Source organism: Macrobrachium nipponense, chromosome 48 (assembly GCF_015104395.2).
Source record: "Macrobrachium nipponense isolate FS-2020 chromosome 48, ASM1510439v2, whole genome shotgun sequence".
NCBI classification, from domain to species: Eukaryota; Metazoa; Arthropoda; class Malacostraca; order Decapoda; family Palaemonidae; genus Macrobrachium; species Macrobrachium nipponense.
The window spans coordinates 13,231,587-13,236,586 of record NC_087223.1 but is presented as its reverse complement, the minus strand read 5'-3'; positions in this window follow the sequence as shown (position 1 = coordinate 13,236,586).

Genomic DNA, 5,000 nt, shown 5'->3' with positions numbered 1-5,000 from the left:
TAAATCTATGCATGTGTAAGTATAGGCAGAGAGCTTGCTAAATATAGGTATAAATACATTAATAGGACGAAAAATTTTAAACATGCAAAAAAAACCTATCCATGAAATAAGCCAAGGAACGATCACATTACCCAATACAACTTGTTAACCAACGAATTCGTCAGAAACAAACAAACGGACGACAGACGCCCACTTGCATCTAAAATTAAACTAATTGGCAACTCCGGCTAAGAACGGAAATTGATGGATCCCTTAACCCAATTTCACGGAACCGTGACGATTCATTTCGTTCTCGAATCTGGATTGGGGAGTCAGATTGGCTTCCAGTATTATTTGGGAAGCTGGAGGATTGTCACTGGAGTGGCGCGTTGTTTTCGACGAAACAACTAGCCCAAGAGAACGCTATGTTTACATGTTGATTGCGTCCCATGCGTAGCATGTTCGTCGATCGTTTTAACGGATTAGTTTTGTATGGGAGGTTGTCACGTTAAGAGAGGGCGTTCAGTGTTGTTGGGGGAGCTTTTATTCTCTCTCTCTCTCTCTCTCTCTCTCTCTCACTCTCTCTCTCTCTCTCTCGGTCGGTCTGTCTGTCTGTTTCTCTTTCCTTCAACACTTTTCTATTTTTCATGGTCATTTTCGATGTTATATGCACTTTTTACAACTCTCTCTCTCTCTCTCTCTCTCTCTCTCTCTCTCTCTCTCTCTGTCATTCTATCGCAAAGCCTCTTGCAATATTATTAAGGCAAAATGTAGATACAGGCAAGATTTATGATGAGCACAAATTAGCATATATTAACCCTACTTTCAAAAGTGGATCAAGACATCACATATTATGAAAGTGTATGAAAGGTTAATGAAGAAAAATATTATGAAACATTTAATAAAATATAATTGGTTTAATATCTAACAACATGGTTTTGTACCCAGAAAAAGTTCACAAACCCAACTGTTAGTCCACGGTGAGAACATATTCAAAAACATGAAAAGCGGAAATGAAACAGATGTGGTTTATCTAGACGTTGCAAAAGCTTTTGACAGGGTAGACCATAATATATTAGCGAAGAAAATTAGAAAACATAATATAGTGGATAAAGTAGGAAGATGGTTAAAAGAATTTTTACACAACAGAAAACAGATAGTTATTGCAAACGATGAGAAATCGGATGAAGCTATGGTAATATCCGGTGTGCCACAAGGTACGGTGCTAGCTGCATTGCTGTTTGTTATTATGATTGCAGACATAGACAGTAATGTTAAGGACTCGGTAGTGAGTAGTTTCACCGATGACACAAGAATAAGTAGAGAAATTACTTGTGAGGAACGTAGATACGCGCTACAAAGAGACCTCAACAAAGTATATGAATTGGCAGAGGTAAATAGGATGGTATTTAACTCCTGATAAATTTGAATCAATAAATTATGGAGATAGAGAAGGAAAGCTATATGCTTATAGGGGACCTAATGACGAGACAATCACAAATAAGAAAGCAGTTAAAGACCTTGGCGTGATGTTGAATAAGAACATGCTATGCAATGATCATCTATTGGCAAAATGCAAAGCAAAAATGGGAATGTTGTTACGGCACTTCAAAACAAGAAAAGCTGAACACATGATTATGCTTTATAAAACGTATGTTCATAGTCCACTTGAATATTGCAATATGATATGGTACCCACACTATCAAAAGGATATTGCACAAATAGAGTGTACAAAGGTTCTTTACAGCTAGAATGGAAGTTAAGGATCTTGACTACTGGGAAAGACTACAATTTTTTAAAATTAAATAGTCTAGAAAGGAGAAGAGAACACTACATGATAATTCAGGCATGGAAACAGATAGAAGGAATAGCCGAAAACATCATGGAGCTAAAAATATCAGAAAGAGCAAGCAGAGGTAGATTAATAGTGCCCAAAACTATACCAGGAAAAATAAGGAAAGCACACAGGACATCAATCCACTACGCACCACCATCGACAATGCAGCATCTATTCAAGGCGTTGCCAGCTCATATGAGGAATATATCAGGAGTGAGCGAAAATGTGTTTTAAGAATAAGACGACAAATATCTAAGCTTCATCCCAGATTCATCCAAAATTGGAAGATGTAAAATATACAGGAAGATGCATTAGCAACTCTCTGGTAGACATTAGAGGTGCCTCACACTGAGGGACCTGGGGCAACCCGAACAAGATGTAAGTAAGGTCTCTCTCTCTCTCTCTCTCTCTCTCTCTCTCTATGATTACCAATTCATCTATATTGGTGTAATGCATTTTTCATGCATCAGGATTGCTTCTGTCTCTGCAAGTACATAAAACCATACAGACATTATATATATATATATATATATATATATATATATATATATATATATATATATATATATATATATATATATCTCAAACCACTTGAATTTAATGCCCAACTACCTCATCATTCAAATACCCTTCAAGCCAGTTCATGACATTATCACGCTGAAGGGGAATGATTGCTTCCCCTGTCCAGAACTGCATCTGATGACAAGAGCCTTAGACACGAACTCTGATTATGCTCTTCATTGTTCCTACATTCTGAACTTATTGGAAACCTTGTGCCTTCGTAGTTTAGTTCTCAAAACGTTTAGTCTTTTAGGGGTAGGAAATGTGTGAGATTTGTGGGAAAAAAGTATAGAAAGAACACTAGTTTTTACAAAGGATTATGATATAATTCTGTTTCACGAATCTAAATGAACTCGTAGTTATTTTTGTTTAGGGCGACAAATACAATAGAAAAATAAATTCTATTCACTACTGTCATTTCTAGTTAATTACTTTACTGGTAAATAAACTATGCTGTAATCAGAATAAAATTTACAGTGGGATCTCATTTTTGTATATAAAGTATTTTTCCTTTACCAGAATTTTAATATAGATTTTAACTTAGTAATTTAAAGGGGAGGGGCATTTTTCTTTTTCTTCATAATAATAATAATAATAATAATAATAATAATAATAATAATAATAATATAATAATAAAATAATAATAATAATAATAATAATAATAATAATATTGTCAATAGAAGGATTATACAAAGTTCAACATTATTATTATTATTATTATTATTATTATTATTATTATTATTATTATTATTATTATTATTATTATTATTATTATTATTAAAATTGATAGCAGTTGTCGTATTAGTAACATAATAATAATAATAATAATAATAAATAATAATAATAATAATAATAATAATAATAATAATAAACTGGAAATACTCCAAAAATGTAATAACAAAACAAAGCCCAAACAATTGAGATAGCCTCCCTCTACACTTCAGCACAACAGCCGAGCTCTCTGGAGCGTTTCACAGGATTTCCAGACAAATCCAGAGGTTTTAAAACTTTTAGAGACTTTTAAACTTCCACATTTTTTTTTATATTTCTTTTTTATTTTTTTTATTTTTATTTTTCTGGTCCGGATACAGAAGACCTGTGACTTTCAAGTCAGTTTCCCTAGGCTGACTGCCTACATGGTCTTTTACTTTGAGTGTTCCATCGATTATGAGAATGATATATATTTTTTCTTTCTTTCGTTTTCTCTCTTTTGTTTTCTTTGTGTCTTTGGGGTTAGTTGGAAGAGAGAGAGAGAGAGAGAGAGAGAGAGGAGAGAGAGAGAGAGAGAGAAGTGTTTCGTTTTTAATGAGAATATTAGAGAGAGAGAGAGAGAGAGAGAGAGAGAAGCCTCTTGTTTTTCTTGGAATGACACTCCATCCCAGTGGATAATAGACAGCTCAAGTAATCTATCCAGAATGGCTGACTGACGTCCATATCATATTAATTTGTACTTCATATGGGGTATTGTTAGGGATCTCAGTTCGATGGTATTATATTAATCTTGGGTGAGGACTGGAAATGAGTTTTCAAATCAGGATTATGTGATAATGAGGTCATGGTGGGTTTTGTATTACTGGAAATAGATGAGATGGTGGTTGTGTAATGCACGTGTATACTTATATATATATATATAATATATATATATATATATATATATATATATATATATATATATATATATAAATATATATATACATATATATATATAATATAAAGATCTCTTTCAGTCCTTCATGAGATCTAATGATCTAATGTTGTATATAAATTCACATGCCCTGGATGTCCGGGCTCCTACATCGGATCTACTCGTAGGCTGTTGCAAGTGAGATATTGCAGCCACATGGGTTTCATTTTTCGTACAGGCCAGAGAATTAAACAACCAGAGTTTTCTAACATTAAAAATCATGCTGCTATATGCAAAATAGAGGTCTTGAAACAGCACTTCTCTATTATATTGGATATACAAAGGACCCAGATCATCTAACTACTCTGGAGTCATTACTTATTAAAAGGCTAGTTCCCTCTTAGAACAAATAACACCACGGCATCACCTCTGCATTTGGCATAATGACTTTTTTTGTTTGGGAAGTCAGGTTTTGCCATTCCTTCTTCGTCTTTTGCCCTGGATGGTTGGTGTCTTGGTTCTCTCTCTCTCTCTTCTTAGTGTTTTAAAATGTTTAAATTTTAACTTTTGCTTTTCTTTTTAAACCATTAATTTTTAATTAGCTTGTGATTTTGTGAATTCCTTTTTATAATGTAATTACTTTTATTGTTCACAGACTGATGATGCACCGAGGTTTGTGTGTGAAACGTTTTATATGATAAACTATGGCCTTTTACTGGCGTATCTATATATTCTATATTTATTATATAAATATTATATATAGATATAGTTATATATATATATGATAAATATAAATTTATCTATACTATATGTATATATGTGTGTGTGTGTGTTTGTGTATACATACATACTATATATCTAGAGAGAGAGAGAGAGAATCTCTATCTATTTGTGTATCTATTTACATATACTAATTTGTGTATACATACATACATACATACATGCCTTTAAAAGTTAATGAAGAATAACAGAAATTCCATCTTTATTAGATACTTACAT